The 19,754-nt window shown below is 42.4% G+C and overlaps 1 long non-coding RNA gene across 17 annotated transcripts in view; it reads right to left on the bottom strand.

Moving 5' to 3' along the window:
* Positions 1-14,500: 14,500 nt before the first annotated feature.
* Positions 14,501-19,754, bottom strand: part of LOC129549525 (uncharacterized) — a 28,830-nt gene continuing 23,576 nt past the window's right edge. For 4 of the 17 annotated variants that reach the window (XR_016036837.1, XR_016036840.1, XR_016036835.1 and 1 more), the window contains 3 exons: positions 17,170-17,397; positions 16,506-16,608; positions 14,507-16,251 (listed from right to left, as the gene is read on the bottom strand). This is a non-coding gene — a long non-coding RNA (uncharacterized LOC129549525). The other 13 variants (XR_016036834.1, XR_016036842.1, XR_016036843.1 and 10 more) reach the window with 7 other exon arrangements.

The following is a 19,754-nucleotide window of genomic DNA, read 5'->3' as shown; positions in this document are numbered from 1 at the left end:
TGGACTGGTTGGATCTCCTTGCAGTCCAAGGGACTCTCAGAGTCTTCTCCAACACCACAGTTCAAAAGCATCGATTCTTCGGTGATCAGCTTTTACCGAGGTATAATTGATATGCCAAAAAATTACACATGTTTAATATATATATATATATATATATATATATATATATAGAGAGAGAGAGAGAGAGAGAGAGAGTCCCTTGTACTGCAAGGAGATCCAACCAGTCCATTCTAAGGCAATAAAGTGACGTGGGGTAATGGTTTTGGTGGTTTCTTTCTCAAACCATACGGAGCTGGTCCAGTGATTGTTTCCTTCTTCCTAAACTAATTGACAAGTTACACCAGCGAAGAGATAGGACACAGAAGTTAATACATAATGGAAACTTCTACATTTCTCTTCTGCTTAATATTTCCAATTGTCATCATAGAGTAATGTTATTTGGATTATGTCAAGGGACGCTCCTAGAAAGGAAGGATGGGTATGGGATAGGAGGGGAACTAACATCTATTGAGTGTCCTATGTACAATATGCTGTGTATGACATCCGACATATTTTCTGCTTTTGCTCCTCAGAACAATTGTTTCCATTTTATAAATTAGAAAAGGCACACTCAGAAATATTATATAATTTCTAAGAATATTATATAATTTCTAAGAATTATGTAAAATATCCTACTTAGAGATCACAGAAATGCTAATCCTGAGGCAGTGCTCTCCTCATGTAAAACACTGCATCCTTTTTCCTTTGTGGTGATGCGGGGCTTAGGGATAAGTATTTTGAACTGAGTATTTTTTCCTTGACAATCATGCATGTATGGATGGGTACTAATACTTTTCTTTCTTCAGGTGGACATTTTCAATAAATATAACATCTAGATCTCTGAAGAGAGATCTTCTGGGACATGGATTTTCACTGGAGTGTCTGGCAAATAATATTCACCCAATAAAAATGCATTGAGATCACAAGTCCATGGATCAGTGAGTGCATGGAGAGCTCCTACGACAAAATACCAAAGTGGACAAAATGTGTAAACAGTTTACAGATGAAGAAATTAAAATGGCTGATAATCATAAAAATATGTTCTCACCAATAATTTAAGGAATGCTAGTAAAAGCGTCTAAATATCCTTTCATTATCTATCATCTGACAAATATGAAATATATGAAAAACAAAAATCAAGAAAAAATTCACAAACATTTGAAAACTGACTTGTGTGTATGGGGGGGCGGGTTGGGGAGGCTCAACTTCAGCATAAGTCAAGGAAACAGAACACAGTCAGAAATAAATGTAAACATTATGAACAAAAGTTTAGAGGTGGGTAAGAAATGACAATGCTCTGACACCTTATGAGAGAATTTAAACTATTGAAATCACATCCCAGGGAAGACGGCAGGGAAATTTTTACACAGGTACACAGGTACAAAAGTAAGCTGGTAAGAGGATATTTGCTGCAGCATTGCATGAAATAGGAAAGAAAAATGGAACTATAGGAAGCTGTCCAAATGTCCATAACTATGTAAGTAAAAGGCTAACAACCATTTATACTTCTCTATGGGCTTCAAGGCAAAATGGAAAAAAAAAAAAAAACCCTGAAATTCCAGAGTTAACTACTGATCAGGAAGAAAACAAAGCTGTGTCCCTGATTAACTGAAATCCCCTAAAGTCAGTCCTGGAGGAAGGCATAGCAGCCCACTCCAGTATTCTTGTTTTTGCTTATCTGGTGGCTCAGCAGTAAAGCATCCACCTGCAATGCAGGAGACGCGGGAGACATGGGTTCCACCCCTGGCTTGGGAAGATTCCCCTGGAGGAGAGAAATGGCAACCCATTCTACTATTCTTTTTTTTTTTTTTGGTTTTTATTTTTTAGTAATTAATTTATTTTTTATTGGAGGCAAATTATTTTACAATATTATATTGGTTGGTTTTGCCATACATTGACATGAATTCGCCCAGGGTTTACATAAGTTCCCCCTCCTGAACCCCCCTCCCACCTCCCTCCTCCCTTTATCCTCCCTCTGGGTCATCCCCGCATGCCAGCCCCGAGCATCCTATAACATGCATTGACCCTGAACTAGTGATTCATTTCACATATGACAACATACGTGTTTCAATGCCATTCTCCCAAATCATCCCACCCTCACCCTCTCCCACAGAGTCCCAAAGACTGTTCTATACATCTGTGTCTCTTTTGCTGTCTCTCATACAGGGTTATCATTTGCATCTTTCTAAATTCCATATATATGCGTTTGTATACTGTATTGGTGTTTTTCTTTCTGGCTTACTTCACTCTGTATAATAGGCTCCAGTTTCATCCACCTCATTAGAACTGATTCAAATGTATTCTTTTTAATGGCTGAATAATACTCCATTGTGTAAAGGTACCAAAGCTTTCTTATCCATTTGTCTGCAGATGGACATCTAGGTTGCTTCCATGTCCTGGCTATTATAAACAGTGCTGCAATGAACATTGGAGTACATGTGTCTCTTTCAATTCTGGTTGCCTCGGTGTGTATGCCCACGAGTGCGATTGCTGGATCATATGGCAGTTCTATTTCCAGTTTTTTGAGGAATCTCCACACTGTTCTCCATAGTGGTTGTATTAGTTTGCATTCCCACCAACAGTGTAAGAGGGTTCCTTTCTCTCCACATCCTCTCCAGCATTTATTGCATGTAGACTTTTGGATAGCAGCCATTCTGACTGGTGTGAAATGGTATCTCATTGTGGTTTTGATTTGCATCTTTCTGATTATGAGGGATGTTGGGCATTTTTTCATGTGTTTGTTAGCCATCTTTATGTCTTCTTTGGAGAAATGTCTGTTTAGTTCTTTGGCCCATTTTTTGATTGGGTCCTTTATTTTTCTGGAATTGAGCTGCAGGAGCTGCTTGTATATTTTGGAGATTAATCCTTTATCAGTTGCTTCATTTGCTATTATTTTCTCCCATTCTGAAGGCTGTCTTTTCACCTTATTTATAGTTTCCTTTGCTGTGCGGAAGCTTTTGATTTTAATTAGGTCCCATTTGTTTATTTTTGCTTTTATTTCCAATATTCTGGGTGGTGGGGCATGGAGGATCCTGCTGTGATTTATGTCGGAGAGTGTTTTGCCTACGTTCTCCTCTAGGAGTTTTATAGTTTCTGGTCTTACATTTAGCTCTCTAATCCATTTTGAGTTTATTTTGGTGTATGGTGTTAGGAAGTGTTCTAGTTTCATTCTTTTACAAGTGGCTGACCAGTTTTCCCAGCACCACTTGTTAAAGAGACTGTCTTTTCTCCATTTTATATTCTTGCCTCCTTTGTCAAAGATAAGGTGTCCATAGGTGCGTGGATTTATCTCTGGGCTTTCTATTTTGTTCCATTGATCTATATTTCTGTCTTTATGCCAGTACCATACTGTCTTGATGACTGTGGCTTTGTAGTAGAGCCTGAAGTCCGGCAGGTTAATTCCCCCAGTTCCATTCTTCTTTCTCAAGATTGCTTTGGCTATTCGAGGTTTTTTGTATTTCCATACAAATTGTGAGATTGTTTGTTCTAGTTCTGTGAAAAATATCGTTGGTAGCTTGATAGGGATTGCATTGAATGTATAAATTACTTTGGGTAGTATACTCATTTTTATAATATTTATTCTTCCAATCCATGAACATGGTATATTTCTCCATCTATTAGTGTCCTCTTTGATTACTTTCAGTAGTGTTTTGTAGTTTTCTACGTACAAGTCTTTTGTTTCATTAGGTAGATATATTCCTAAGTATTTAATTCTTTTCGTTGCAACAGTGAATGGAATAGTTTCCTTAATTTCTCTATTTTCTCATTATTAGTGTATAGGAATGCAAGGGATTTCTGTGTGTTGATTTTATATCCTGCAACTTTACTGTATTCATTGATTAGCTCTAGTAGTTTTCTGGTAGAGTCTCTAGGGTTTTCTGTGTAGAGGATCATGTCATCAGCGAACAGTGAAAGTTTTACTTCTTCTTTTCCAATTTGTATTCCTTTTATGTCTTTTTCTGCTCTGATTGCTGTAGCCAAAACTTCCAGAACTATGTTGAATAGTAGCGTGAGAGTGGGCACCCTTGTCTTGTTCCTGACTTTAGGGGAAATGCTTTCAGTTTTTCACCATTGAGGATAATGTTTGCTGTGGGTTTGTCATATATAGCTTTTATTATGCTGAGGTATGTCCCTTCTATTCCCACTTTCTGGAGGGTTTTTATCATAAATGGATGTTGAATTTTGTCGAAGGCTTTCTCTGCATCTATTGAGATAATCATATGATTTTTATTTTTCAGTTTGTTAATGTGGTGTATTACATTGATTGATTTGTGGATATTGAAGAATCCTTGCATTCCTGGGATAAAGCCCACTTGGTCATGATGTATGATCTTCTTAATATGTTGTTGGATTCTGATTGCTAGAATTTTGTTAAGGATTTTTGCATCTATGTTCATCAGTGATATTGGCCTGTAGTTTTCTTTTTTTGTGGGGTCTTTACCAGGTTTTGGGATTAGGGTGATGGTGGCCTCATAGAATGAGTTTGGAAGTTTCCCTTCCTCAGCAATTTTCTGGAAGAGTTTGTGTAGAATAGGTGTTAGCTCTGCTCTAAATTTTTGGTAGAATTCGGCTGTGAAGCCGTCTGGACCTGGGCTTTTGTTTGCTGGAAGATTCCTAATTACAGCCTCTAGTTCCGTGCTTGTGATGGGTCTGTTCAGATTTTCTATTTCTTCCTGGTTCAGTTTTGGAAAGTTGTACTTTTCTAGGAATTGGTCCATTTCTTCCAGGTTATTCATTTTATTGCCATATAATTGCTGATCAGTTCAGTTCAGTTCAGTTCAGTCGCTCAGTCGTGTCCGACTCTCCGCGACCCCATGAATCACAGCACGCCAGGCCTCCGATAGTATTCTCTAATAATCCTTTGTATTTCTGTGTTGTCAGTTGTGATCTCTCCATTTTCATTTCTAATTTTATTGATTTGGTTCTTCTCCCTTTCTTTCTTGATGAGTCTGGCTAGTGGTTTGTCAATTTTATTTACCTTCTCAAAGAACCAGCTTTTGGCTTTGTTGATTTTTGCTATGGTCTCTTTTGTTTCTTTTGCATTTATCTCTGCCCTAATTTTTACAATTTCTTTCCTTCTACTGACCCTGGGGTTCTTCATTTCTTCCTTTTCTAGTTGCTTTAGATGTAGAGTTAGGTTATTTAGTTGACTTTTTTCTTGTTTCTTGAGGTGTGCCTGTATTGCTATGAACTTCCCCCTTAGCACTGCTTTTACAGTGTCCCAGAGGTTTTGGGTTGTTGTGTTTTCATTTTCATTCATTTCTATGCATATTTTGATTTCTCTTTTGATTTCTTCTATGATTTGTTCATTATTCAGCAGCGTGTTGTTCAGCCTCCATATGTTGGCATTTTTAATAGTTGTTCTCCCGTAATTAAGATCTAATCTTACTGCATTGTGGTCAGCAAAGATGCTTGGAATGATTTCAACTTTTTTGAATTTACCAAGGCTAGATTTATGGCCCAGGATGTGATCTATCCTGGAAAAGGTTCCGTGTGTGCTTGAGAAAAAGGTGAAATTCATTGTTTTGGGGTGAAATGTCCTATAGATATCTATTAGGTCTAATTGGTCTATTGTATCATTTAAAGTTTGTGTTTCCTTGTTAATTTTCTGTTTAGTTGATCTATCCATAGATGTAAGTGGGGTATTAAAATCTCCCACTATTATTGCATTATTGTTAATTTCCCCTTTCATACTTGTTAGTAATTGTCTTACATATTGCGGTGCTCCTATGTTGGGTGCATAAATATTTATAATTGTTATATCTTCATCTTGGATTGATCCTTTGATCATTATGTAGTTTCCTTCTTTGTCTCTTTTCACAGCCTTTGTTTTAAAGTCTATTTTATCTGATATGAGTATTGCTACTCCTGCTTTCTTTTGGTCTCTATTTGCATGCAATATCTTTTTCCAGCCGTTCACTTTCAGTCTGTATGTGTCCCTCGTTTTGAGGTGAGTCTCTTGCAGACAACATATATGGGGGTCTTGTTTTTGTATCCATTCAGCCAGCCTTTGTCTTTTGGTTGGGGCATTCAACCCATTTATGTTTAAGGTAATTATTGATACGTACGATCCCGTAGCCATTTTCTTTATTGCTTTGGGTTCGAGTTTATACACCCTTTCTGTGTTTCCTGTCTAGAAAAGATCCTTTAGCATTTGTTGGAGAGCTGGTTTGGTAATGCTGAATTCTCTCAGCTTGTGCTTGTCTGTAAAGCTTTTGATTTCTCCTTCATATTTGAATGAGATCCTTGATGGGTACAGTAGTCTGGGCTGTAGGTTATTTTCTTTCATCACTTTAAGTATGTCTTGCCATTCCCTCCTGGCCTGAAGAGTTTCTGTTGAAAGATCGGCTGTTATCCTTATGGGAATCCCCTTGTGTGTTATTTGCTGTTTTTCCCTTGCTGCTTTTAATATTTGTTCTTTGTGTTTGATCTTTGTTAATTTGATTAATATGTGTCTTGGAGGATTTCGCCTTGGGTTTATCCTGTTGCGACTCTCTTGGTTTCTTGGACTTGGGTGATTATTTCTTTCCCTATTTTAGGGAAGTTTTCAACTATTATCTCCTCAAGTATTCTTTCATGGTCTTTCTTTTTGTCTTCTTCTGGGATTCCTATGCTTCGAATGTTGGAGCGTTTAACATTGTCCCAGAGGTCTCTAATATTGTTCTCATTTCTTTTAATTTGTTTTTCTTTTTTCCTCTCTGTTTCATTTATTTCTACAATTCTATCTTCTAGCTCGCTTATCCTGTCTTCTGCCTCTGTTATTCTACTGTTCCCTCCAGAGTGTTTCTGATCTCATCTATTGCACTATTCATTGTATATTGACTCTTTTTTATTTCCTCTAAGTCCTTATTAAACCTTTCTTCCATCTTCTCAATCCTTTTCTCCAGGTTATTTATCTGTAACTCCATTTTGCTTTCAAGATTTTGAATCATTGTCACCACCAAAATTCGAAATTCTTTATCAGGTAGATTCCCTATATCTTCCTCTTTTGTTTGTGTTGGTGGGCATTTATCTTGTTCCTTTACTTGCTGGGTATTTCTCTGCCTCTTCATCTTGCTTATATTGCTTTGTTTGGGGTGGCCTTTCCCTCTTCTGGCCGTTTGTGGAGTTCTCTTTATTATGTAGTTTTCTCACAGTGTGTGGTGTTGGACGGGTGACTTATCAAGGTTCCCTGGTTATGGAAGCTTGTGTCGGTGTTCTGGTGGGTGGAGCTGGATTTCTTCTCTCTGGAGTGCAATGAAGTGTCCAGTAATGAGTTATGAGATGTCAGTGGGTTTGGAGTGACTTTGGGCAGCCTGTATATTGAAGCTCAGGGCTAGTTTCCTGTGTTACTGGAGAATGTGCGTCGTATGTCTTGCTCTGGAACTTGTTGACCCTTGGGTGGTGCTTGGTTTTAGTGTAGGTATGGAGACGTTTGATGAGCTCCTATCGATAAATGTTCCCTGGAGTCAGGAGTTCTCTGGTGTCCTCAGGATTTGGGCTTAAGCCTCTTGCCTCTGGTTTTTGGTCTTATTCTTGGAGTAGCCTCTAGACGTCTCTATCTGTCATTTCCAAGGTGGTTCCCTCTGTTTTAGCTTCTGTTTGCTGGTCTCTTCAGTGTCTAATTTCCACCCTGATACTAGGGGATGGGTGGACACTTTTTAAGGCTCAGTTGTTCAGTCCTGTTCTGGGAAGGGAGGAATGCTGCAGACGAATATTTCTGGCGTCTGTGGGGAGTACTCGCAGCGTCTCGGCCACACTGGGTTTGCCCCTGCTCACAGCACGTATGCTGTCCCAGTCTACACCGCACAGGCTCTAGGTTGCTCTGCCGGGAACTGTCCGAGGCCGGCGCTGGGTTGTATGCACTTCCCAGGTCTGAGCGGCTCAAGTTCAGGTTCTCAGGTACTCCACAAAGGCGCAGACTTGGTTGGGCCTGCGTTTTGTGCCTTCCCTGGTCCGAGCAGCTCAGGGGACCAGGTGTTTGGCGAGCGCGGTCTCTGCGACTTATCGCCTCCCCAGTCCCCGCCACTCAGTTTGCTGGGTGTACAACCAGCGCACCTTCTCAGGGGGATATCGACCGGCCCGAGCCCAAGAAGTCCTGATTAGCAACAAGCCTGCCTGCAGTCTGTATCAGATGCCTTTCTGGGGCTGCGGTTGCCCCCTCCGGCTCTGGCTGCCCTCCCTGCCTGTCTCGGCGGGGGATGAGGGATGGGCCGACTGCAGCCGGCTTGCTCTGCTCAGTCCTTTATTCTGTGAGCGGGGCTGGCCGAGTCTTAGGTTAGAGCTTTCCACCTTTTCGTGGGGAAGCTATCCCACAGTCTGCTTTGCTCTCCCCAGTTCTCTCAGATTGTTCTCGCGGCATTCAAGCCCAGTCCTCTCTCTAAGCAGTTCAGCCGGCTCCTCCCTGCCCAGCCCCCACTTGCTAATGGCGTATGCAGGCGTCTGCGCTGCTTCTCCGCTGGGAGTTACCGTTTGGCGGGTAATCTGTGGGTTTTAAAAAAATCTTAAAGAAAAAGAGGGTTATGTGGCCCTCTGAGCTTCCAAGGCTCGCCACAGATTCGCCAGTGAGAGTGTTTCCTGGTGTTTGGAAACTTCTCTCTTTTTAAAGCCTCCCTTCCCGGGACGGAGCTCCATCCTTACTTCTTTTGTCTCTCTTTTTATCTTTTATGTTTTTTCCTACCTCCTTTCGAAGACAATGGGCTGCTTTTCTGGGTGCCTGATGTCCTCTGCCAGCATTCATAAGTTGTTTTGTGGACTTTACTCCGCGTTCAAATGTTCTTTTGATGAATTTGTTGGGAAGAGATTGGTCTCACCGACCTATTCCTCCGCCATCTTGTTCCTTCTCTCTACTACTCGTGCACGGAGAATCCCACGAGGGGCCTGGCAGGCTACAGTTTACAGGGTCGCAAAAAATCAGACAAGACTGAAGCAACTTAGCACACACTCACGCAAAGTCAGTACTCTGTTCTGAATAATGGTCATAATAATGGGTAACTTGAATAGCTGCTAGGATTAAAGGACATGAAATATAAAGTACAATTCCTTAAAATACATCTGCACATATCACTTGCCCTCCCTGCAGATCACCTGTCTCAAGGGCAATACCTGAGCTTCTGCCCGAGCCCCACCCCTCTCTTCAGGGGTGAGCCAGTGCATGGGGCCCGGACACCAAGGTCAGCTGGCAGAAGGGGCAGGATTTCATCTCCTCTGTCCTCTTCCTCTCCCAGTGGGATAGGTGAGTGAGTACTGTGGGACAACAGCAGGGGTGAGTGACCATTTCTCCAGCCCTGAAAGCCCATCTTCTGAAAGGGTGGCTGCTCTGTGTCCTCAGGGAGAGTGAGGGATGGGACCTCATCCCATCCTGACACTTACCTGCAGAGGTGACCCAGGCTCTGTCAGCCTGAGCTTGGGCATCTGTGACTGGGACTCGCAATACCTTTGTCACAGAGCTGCCCTGAGGGGTAAATGACGAAACCTGTCCAGAGTGTATAGCATGTGGTAGGACTTCAGTTCAGTTCAGTTCAGTTCAGTCACTCAGTCGTGTCCGACTCTCCGCGACCCCATGAATCACAGCACGCCAGGCCTCCCTGTCCATCACCAACTCCCGGAGTACACTCAAACTCATGTCCACAGAGTCGGTGATGCCATCCAGCCATCTCATCATCTGTTGTCCCCTTCTCCTCCCGCCCCCAACCTTTCCCAGCATCAGAGTCTTTTCCAGTGAGTCAACTCGTCGCATGAGGTGGCCAAAGTATTGCAGCTTCAGCTTTAGCATCAGTCCCTCCAATGAACATCCAGGATTGATCTCCTCTGGAATGGACTGGTTGGATCTCCTTGCAGTATAAGGGACTTCTTCAGTGCCCTTTAAATGTTAGGGTACAGCAGTGGGGTCTATCTGAGCCCTGGTCCTAAGGAAGGCACGGTGGAAAGTCATCTCTCACTGATTCTCCTACAGAGATTACATGCATCTAGGGGAAGGGAGCAAACAACTCTCTGACAAGTGCTGACTTGAAGGGTTTGAGGTAGCAGGTTCTCTTGAATTTTTGGTGTTACAGAATCTCCTAAGAGCTGCTCCACATAATACCTGTGTGCTGATCCTAATCCAGTCTCCACGCTGGGAAGACAGGCTTGCCTTTGACTCACCTGGTGAGCTCAGTGAGAGATGGCACCAGGGCAGTGGGCTGTGATGTTTGTCTAACTTCTGCTCCTGAACTGCTCCCTATGCTCCTTACATTGGTAAGAAATTCGAGACCTGTATTCCATTCAAAATGGCAGGGGTCCTCAGATCATTTCAGCCACGTGCTGCCTCCTTTCGAGGCAAAAATCCACAAATTACTACCATCGCTTTGATAGACAAGTATCCATTCTTCCAGTCACTCATAGCTAAATATATATTGAGCTCAAACCCATACTCTTCATTAGAAGTATCCCGTTAACTCTGTAGTGGAAATATCCTGTCAGAGGTTAAATGTGAGATGACATGGCTCCTGCATGTTAACTTTTATACGTTCAAGGCATTGAAGATGTTAAAAACAATTCTCCTTTGGATCCCTTTTACCCATTTAACCACAGACCTCTCTCCCCCACTCTCCTGTCCTTCAAAACCAAAGTTCCAGAAAGCATTTTCTGCATGCCTTGTTAACATTCTTCACTTCCCGCTAACCTCTTATCTCACTGTACTACTGAATCTGTCCCCATGATTGCAGTGGACGTGCTCTTACCAAGGTCACTAGGTAAATATGTTAGTACATGAATATTGCTTTAACGATTCCCTAAGTATACATGGACGTCCCTGGTGGTTCAGTCAGTAAAGAATCCGCCTTCAAAGCAGGAGACTAGGGTTCAATTCCTGGGTCGGGATGATCCCCTGGAGGAGGAAAGGGCAACCCACTCCAGTACTCTTGCCGGGAGACTCCCATGGACAGAGGAGCCTGGCGGGCTACAGTCCATGGGGTCACAAAGAGTCGGACACGACTTAGCAACTAAACCACCACCAGCAAAGTACACACGCTTATGCAGACTGCTTCTGTTACTGAAACAAGTCTTTGACTGTTTCCCAGGCTCTGGAGCGTGAGGTACAAACCCTGGCTGTCCTGTTCTCTAAATGCGCAGCCCTAGGCCAAGTTCATTCCGTGCTTCATTCCGTGAGAATTCCGTGAGAGTCCCTTATACTGCAAGGAGATCCAACCAGTCCATTCTAAAGGAGATCAATCCTGGATGTTCACTGGAGGGACTGATGCTAAAGCTGAAACTCCAATACTCTGGCCACCTCATGAGACGAGTTGACTCACTGGAAAAGACTCTGATGCTGGGAAAGGTTGGGGGCGGGAGGAGAAGGGGACGACGGAGAATGAGATGGCTGGATGGCATCACCGACTCTGTGGACATGAGTTTGAGTGTACTCCGGGAGTTGGTGAGGGACAGGGAGGCCTGGCGTGCTGTGATTCATGGGGTCGCGGAGAGTCGGACACGACTGAGCGACTGAACTGAACTGAACTGAGGCCAAGTTCTCTCTGTTCCTCAGCTTTTCGTCTACAAAATGGAGATGAGCAAGTGTCTACCTCATAGGGGTGCCTGGACCATTAAATGAATTGATATGGGGAATACTGTTAGGACTTTAAAATGTAGCCATATTTAGTTTTCATGTATATCTTTATTCGCATTACTATCCCCACAGGCACAAAAACAGGATACAGAGTGGTGTTTATTCACAATGACATTTGAAGTATGTGGTTAGCGAGTGTGTTCGTTTCCTAGGGCTGCCGATACTAATGAACAGGAACTTCATGACTCAGAACAAGAGAAATTCATTATCTTATCGTTTTAGAGACCAGAAACCTGAAATCAAGGTTGTCGGCAGGGCCAAACTTCCTCTGAAGCTTCCACAGGAGTCTCCTTCGTTCGTCTTCCAGCTTCTGGTGGCTCTTGGCTTTCTTGGTTCATGGGAGCATAACTCCAGTCTCTGCCTCTGTCTTCGCATGGCCTTCTTCCCTGTGTGGGTGCAGTCTCCCTCCTTTCTCTTATAAGGATGCCCGTCTTGGGGTTTAGGAACTGTCCTAAATCCAGTCATCTCTCGAGGTCTTTAACTTAAATGTACCTGCAAAGACCCTATTTCCAACTAAGGCATGGGGGTGTTATGATTTGGAATTATTGGAGGGCACACAATTCAACCACTAGAGTGACATAAGCAAGCTACAAAATTAAATGTAAGACGAGACCTTGTGTTTTGTATGTAAATATATAAATGTATGCGTACATCTGTAAATATATAAAACCTGCATAAGAATAAATCTGGAGCAATTCTGGTGGCACAGCTAAGATCCCACATGCCTTGAGGCCAAAAAACCAAAACATAAAACAGAAGCAATATAGTAACAAATTCAATAAAGACTTTTAAAATGGCCCAAATCAGAACAAAACTTTAAAAAAATATATGTTCCTATCTATAAGAGTTGGGATTAATCTTAGGTAAGGTAGTTGACTGGCAAAAGACAAAATAGCATAGTTGTTATTGTTAAAGGTTTAAAATTCAGAAGGAAGATATGAAATATTAATAGTTATATAACCAATCACACAGCAAAACTATTCACAGAGCCAAAACTACAGTACATGCAAGGGATATAGGAAGAAATGCACTAATAATAGATGATTCTAACATACTTCCCTTAATCCAAAATAGTCAAGTAGAGAAATATTTACTCATTGCAGAAAAGACTTAAACAACACAGTCTCAAGAGTAGATCTGATAGATGAACATACTGACTGTGAAGGGTCTTAGATAACACACTTTTTAGATGAATATGGAACATTCAGGAAAACTGACTCTATCTGAGGCTGGTAAACAAATCTTCAGCCCAGATGGAAATACACATTAAAAATGGCAGAATTTGATGACGATAATGTTAACAAAAACACAACATATCAGAATCTAATTAAAGCAGCAATGAGCAACACTAGTGCATGCTCAGTCGCCTAGTTGTGTCTGACTCTTTGCAACCTCATGGTCTATAGACAGTCGGGCTCCTCTGACAATGGGATTTCCCAGGCAAGAATACTGGAGTGGGTAGTCATTTCCTCCTCCAGGGGATCTTCCTGACTCAGGGATCAAACCTGCATCTCCTGCTTGGCAGGTGGATTCTTTACCCCTGAGCCACAAGGGAAGCCCTACAAAGAACCAGGCTTCCTTGGAAAAAATGTCTGATTGCAGGTTTGCGTAGGGATTGTACCAGATGAATCTGGACCAAACTCTCATACGAGAAAACACAATTAAGGCACAAAAGTCAACCAGAAGGAGCTCACACAGGCTAAAGGCAGAACAATCAGAATGTCAAGTAAAATAATGACTGCTGCTGCTGCTAAGTCACTTCAGTCGTGTCCGACTCTGTGCGACCCCATAGACGGAAGCCCACCAGGCTCCCCCTTCCCTGGGATTCTCCAGGCAAGAACACTGGAGTGGGTTGCTATTTCCTTCTCCAGTGTGTGAAAGTGAAAAGTGAAAGTGAAGTCGCTCAGTCGTGTCCAACCCTTAGCGACCCCACGGACTGCAGCCTACCAGGCTCCTCCATCCATGGGATTTTCTAGGCAAGAGTACTGGAGTGGCTTGCCATTGCCTTCTCCATAAAAATAATGACTACAGTATATTAAAACACATCAGATATAGAAAAATCTACAGCTCGTAACGCCATTCTAATGGGAAAAAAAGTCCACAGAAACCAACTTATTGCTCACCTTTGGAGGATCCTAAGGAAACTACCTGCTGTTCTGAAAAGTGAAAAGACTGTAAAAGAATTAAACATTCATCCTATCCTCCCATGCAACCTAATAGTTGATTAGGAAATTCCTTTTATAAAGGAATTCCAACTAACAAATGCATACAAAATTTTGCAACCTTAAATGAAATGCAGATTTGGCAATGGTATTTGGAGGCCACAAACTTCAGGTGAAAAACACATGGGAAATGTTACAATGGTGGTAGCGGGCTGACAATACATGAAACCAGTGATTAACCTTAGTGTCACAACTGGAGAGACAACTAGACACAACGAGTCTCCTGGAAGAAGGCTATGGAGTAAACTCCACCACACCTGAGGTATGCTTGCCAAAAATATGAATTGATATAGCCTCTGCATCTAATCACCGATCAAAGTGGGAGGGGACAGAACAACATAAACAAAACAATAGGGACAGAGTCAGCAGACTGATAGTTTAGCGGGTACAGAACCCAACTGCAATGCAGGAGGCACAGGAGACACGGGTTTGATCCCTGGGTTGGGAAGATCCCCTGGAGGAGGAAATGGCAACCCACTCCAGTATTTTACCTGGAAAATTCCACGGACAGAGGAGGCTGGTGGGCTACAGTCCATGGAGTCGCAAAGAGTCAGACGTGACTGAGCACAGCAGACTCTAGAATGCAAACCCACACAACAAAAGACATAGCTTCTTATGCAAATAAATTGGAGGATGTGATGGTTAATTTCATGTGTCAACCTGATGGGGCCACAGAGTGCATACACATTTGGTTAAACATTATTCTGTGCATCTATGGGGGTTTTCCTGGATGAGATTAACATTTGAACGGGTGCATGAAGTAAAGCATATTGGCAGCTTGTTCCTGCACTCAGACTAAATGAAAAATGGGCTCTTCTTGGGTCTTGAGCCTCTTGGCTTTTGGATTGGAACTCACACCATTGGCTCCCTTAGGCCCAGGGCTTGCTGAACATAGATCGTGGGACTTCTCAGCTTCTATAATGACCTGAAACAATTCCTGAAGTCAGTCTACTCCCCCCTCTATAACAGGCTATTGGTTCTGTTTCTGACTAATACAGATTTTGGTACCAACAGTGGTTTTAAAAGGAGAGAAATTTAAGGTTGAGTTTTCTGAACTGGCCTGGGGGCAGGGGGAGGTTTCTGGAATTGGCTCTCGAATCTGATCATATTTAAAGGTGCTATATTTCCAGTAGTAAAGAGAGCCCTGATAGTCCATGCTGTGATCTGGGAATGGATATAACATAAATGTCACCACTGCAGATACCTAAAAGAAGAAAGGATGTGGGTGACTGTGTATATGATACTTTCAAACATTTTTGCAAGATAACAAATATAAGAAGATTGGCTGATTGCCCCTAATGTCACTAGACAAAATGGAGAAAGAAAAGGATGAGCTCAGAAATTGGAATTCCCAGCTCAAGTGCCACAAAAATGGTCTGTAAGCTTTCATTAGTGCCTTGAAGGAGACCCTTATTTCCTGTAACCAGAAGGTGAGACTTTTCAAAACAAATGCAAAACCTCATCCACCACAAAGACAAGCCACTGACTGGAAGAAAATATTCATAAATCATATATCTGATAAAGGACTGCTGCTGCTGCTGCTGCTGCTGCTAAGTCACTTCAGTCGTGTCCGGCTCTGTGTGACCCCATAGACGGCCTCCCCTGTCCCTGGGATTCTCCAGGCAAGAACACTGGAGTGGGCTGCCATTTCCTTCTCCAGATAAAGGGCTACTATACAGAAAAAAGAATCAAAAGTCAATAGGAAGAAAACAGACACACTCATAGATAAACTGAGAAAAGATTTCAAGAGCGACTTCATCAAAGAAGACATAGAATTGGCAAAGAAGCACATGAAACTATTCTCATCATTATCATTGTGCAAATATAATTGAAAACTACAATTAGCTACCACTACACCTGACAGGGAATGCTCATGAAGAAAAAGAATGACCAAATCAAGTTTTGGCACGACTATGGGACATGGACCTCTCACACACTAATGGTGGTGATGAAAATGGTGTCACCACCTTGGAAAACCGTTTGTTCGTATCTTACAAGGTTAATCTTACATCTACCATATGATCCAGCTGTTGCTCTGGTAAGGATGTATTCTAGAGGAAGAAAGCATATGTACATGCCCAGACTTACACACCAATGTTCATAGCAGCTTTATTTAGAAGAAACCCACTTGGAAACACCTCAAATGTCCCTCAAGAGGTGAATGAATAAAGCAAATTGTGGCATACGCATATACTGGATGGGTGGCTCAGACGGTAGAGAATCTGCCTGCAAAGACCCGGGTTTAATCTCTGGGTCAGGAAGATCGCCTGAAGAAGGAAATGGCAACCCACTCCAGTATTCTTGCATTGAAAATCTCATGGAAGAAGGAGCCTGGTGGGCCGCAGTTCAGGGTGTCGCAAAGAATCAGACACGACTAAGCGAATAACTCTTTCAGATACTGGATTGCTGCTCAGCAATCAAAAAAAAAAAAAAGAGCTATTGACACATACAACAAAATAGATAAATCAAAAAATAAATAGGTGTCCAATTCTAGTCTGATATGTAAGGAGTTTTGAAGCCAGCACTCCATCCTAATAAGTACAAAGGCAAACTAAAAAAAAAACAACAACAGCTCTTCTCAGATCAGAGAGGTGAGGCCACAAGTCAAATTTCTGTCTCCAAAATTAAAGAGACAGGTGAATACTGAGAATACAACTTACCAAAGCAAAACCATCAGCAGAAACTTCCATGGGAACCAGTATCAGTGTAGGAAAACCAAAAAATATAAATGTTGGGGTCTCCCGAGGACTGCTGCCCTTGAACCTGGAATAGAAGAAGCTCCATAAGTCATCAGGACACTGATTCTCAGAAGCTGTCTCCTTCAGACAACTGAAATGAGCAAGGCCACTGGCATGAGGGTGGCACAGGGAGACACACCCAGCACACGATATAATGGGCTTCTCCCAAGGCCCCTTTCTTCTCCTTTTCTCGTTTGTCCCCAGAGAACAAAGTGGAAAAGGAATAAGAAATGGCCTGAATTCATGCAGACATTCATGATCTCACAATAACCACAGGACCATGGGTTTATTCATGTGTTATCATTGAATGGTCACAGAGACATTGTAGGTAACACATTCTTACCCCCATTTTACAGAGGGGAAGGCTGAGGTGTAGAGAGAGTTGCTACCTGTCTCACCTCCTGTGACCCTGCCTTTAGGAGGAAAGTGGCTCCAGGACACTGCACTCACTGGGGCCAGGCGGGACCCTTTTTACCACCAAGACAGCGGGGCACCGAACCCCAAAGCAGGAAAGAGGTGACTTGGGTGTCCATCCATTTGTCTCCCCACACCCCAGGGTGAGCTCGTGCCCACCGCAGGAACTTACTCTCCCAACTCAGTTCCAAACACCTGAAGGTGAAACCTGCTTTCCGCGCCAGGCAGCCTCTGTCTATATTAAAATATCACGGTCGCCGCAATGACGTCAGGTTTCTACGGCTCCGCGGTGTGCAGCCCTGTTTACACCTGGAATGTCTCCTATGTTGTAACCATCATTTGCAGTCTTGACAAGCTGCATCCTCGCAGTCATCCAACACCATGGGTTCTGTCATCTGCACTGGGGCATAAAAATTCGTGAATACCCAACACGTGTTTGACACATCCTGCATCCATCCATCTATTCACCCAGTTAACAGGTATTAAGACCAAAGTTTATATGATCTCTTTGGTTAAGTTTTAGGCTTCTCTAGAATAGCAACAGGAAATTAAAGTGTAGGAAAGCAGGTGTGGAAAATTCAGTTGTTAACTCTAAGAAGACATGGCTCCCTCCCTTTAAGATTCCAGGCTTCCCAGATGGCACTAGTGATAAAGAACCCGCCTGCCAAAGCAGGAGACATAAGAGACACGAGTTCGATACCCGGGTCGGGATGATTCCCTGGCGGAGGGCAGGGCAATTCAGTATTCTTGCCTGAAGAAACCCTTGGACAGAGGAGCCTGGTGGGCTACAGTCCGTAGGGTCGCAAAGAGCTACCTGAAGCGAATAACTGAGGACAAATAAATGCATATTAAGATTTCAACCAGCTCAAGTTTCTATTTGATGATTCTAAAACATGCTTTCAGCCCTAGCTCCCTCTCCACATTTCTAGTTACTGTCCTCTTTCCATGGATTCTCTCTCGCACCGAAGTTCTACCAAGAATTCTGCACACTTAATTCACATCTTCCCGCACCTCCCTTCCCTCATCTAAAGGGGCTGTGTTCCTCTGCGCTTTCACTGAAATTACACTTGCCAACTCAACAACCACTTGTTTGTCACACTTATACAACAGATCCAGAATGTTGAGAGGATTTTTCAAACACAGGCAAATACGGTTATTTTCTCAAGAGAAGAGGCTTGCAGGACTTCCCTGGTGGTCCAGTGGCTAAGACTCTGCTCCTAATGCAGGGGGCCAGGGTTCAATCCCTGATCAGGGAAATAGATCCCACATGCCGCAACTAAATGAGATCCCACATACAGCAACTAAGACCCCATGTAGCCAAATAAATATGTTTTATAAAAAGAGAAAGAGACGAGAACTTCCCTTCTGTAGTTCAGAATTCAATTACTTGACTACAGATGGGGAATCACATTACAGGACAGCCAGCTATCCAGAAGCTCAAGCTGTAAAATACATTCCATAGAGTAAGAGTGAGATAACATGAAGGCTGTGCTTTCAACAACAGGCTTTCAAATGAAGCACAGTTTTTCTCAGACATATCTCATAATTTTACTTCAATGAAAGTGATTTTGCAAATATGTTAAGTGCAAGTTAGCAATAATTTTTATAGTCACTTCAAGAACCTGTGTTTTTTCCATTTATTTCTTTCTCAAGAACTTAGCATGTAGGGAATAAACTTCTCTGAAATTATATTGTTATTCAAACTCTGCCATGAAAATATATTGTTTGAAAGAACTGTGCGATATACCATATTTGGACACTATATTGGTAGGGATAGGGACCTCTTTTGCAGTTTTCTGTTAAGTCAAAATTCTTTTACTGGGTTGTAGAAATTATGATGCTTGACATTCTCTGGGGATGTATCCATTAAATAAGAAGAATAAAACCCAACCTACAAAAAGTATACATGAATCCATATTGATATCAACAAATATTTGAATTAATGAAGAAATGGTGTTGAGAATAAACGTCTTTATCAAAAAATTCCAAATAATATATGTAAATACCATTGCCTCCATGAAGTGTGCCTGCGTGTGTGCTCAGTCGTGTCTGATTCTTTGTGACCCCATGGACTATAGCGTGCCAGGCTCCTTGGTCCTTGGGATTCTCCAAGCAAGGATACTGGAGTGGGTTGCCTTTTCCTCCTCCAGGGGATCTTCCCGACGCAGGGACTGAACCACCGTCTCCTGTATTACAGTTGGATTCTTTACTGCTGAGCCACTGGGGAAGCCTGATTGCCTCCATGAAGTAACCCATAATTCTGGCTTCTACCTCTGAGGGCAGAGAGGACTTAGTGACTGACTTCTGAAGGATAGAGAAGGCAAATGGAAAAAGTTACTGTACAATGGAGAAACTGGACAAACAGCACGTTAACCCAGTGAAGCAGGTCATCATATCCAGTGACTCAGTGATGTCATGTGGGTACCATGGTGATAAGAGGGGCACTTCAACTCTGTGGTATTTTTCCTCAAAACTGATAACCACAAATAGTCTAGCAAACTGCATAATCACAAGTAAACTAAAAAACAGCCTGTACTCAAGACTGTCAGGGGCATGAAAACAGTGTGACAGTTCCTCAAATGGCTAAACAGAGAGTTACCATATGACGCAGCAATTGCACTCCTAGGTACAAAACCAAGAGAAGTGATGACATATATTTACATAAAAACTTGCACACAAATGTATATAGCATTGTTATTCAGAAGAGCCAAAAGTGGAAACAACCCAAATGTCCACCAACTAAAGAGTGTGTAAGTA

The sequence above is a fragment of the Moschus berezovskii genome, chromosome X, assembly GCF_049115385.1.
Source record: "Moschus berezovskii isolate FMDL1 chromosome X, NW_MosBer_1.0, whole genome shotgun sequence".
Lineage (NCBI taxonomy): Eukaryota > Metazoa > Chordata > Mammalia > Artiodactyla > Moschidae > Moschus > Moschus berezovskii.
The sequence above is the reverse complement of the archived record's forward strand: the minus strand, read 5'-3'. Positions and strand labels throughout refer to the sequence as shown.